The sequence below is a fragment of the Capsicum annuum genome, chromosome 10 (genome assembly GCF_002878395.1).
Source record: "Capsicum annuum cultivar UCD-10X-F1 chromosome 10, UCD10Xv1.1, whole genome shotgun sequence".
Lineage (NCBI taxonomy): Eukaryota > Viridiplantae > Streptophyta > Magnoliopsida > Solanales > Solanaceae > Capsicum > Capsicum annuum.
In genome coordinates this window covers 174,942,137-174,942,481 of record NC_061120.1, presented here as the reverse complement: position 1 = coordinate 174,942,481, position 345 = coordinate 174,942,137, and positions in this window count along the sequence as shown.

Genomic DNA, 345 nt, shown 5'->3' with positions numbered 1-345 from the left:
TGACCACCACAAGATTTATTAAGTCACATGAGAGTTCTTATTTTCAAAAACATATGAAACTTATGCAAACACACTCTCTTTTCAAGACTTTAATATATGGTGGTCAATTCCTTCATTAATCACATGCAGTTTATTCATTAGGACACAAGAGCCTTTAGAATAAGAATCGCCTCTTTAAATACATGTAAATAATAGAGCATAACCGATAAATAGGCATTTACAACTCGAGAATATAACTTTAAGTGTTTTCTACAAACATTCTTCCCTCAAAGGCACTTTTCACACTAGAATAATGATCATGACACTTATATTTATATAGAAAAGAATTGGATTCAAACTTATACA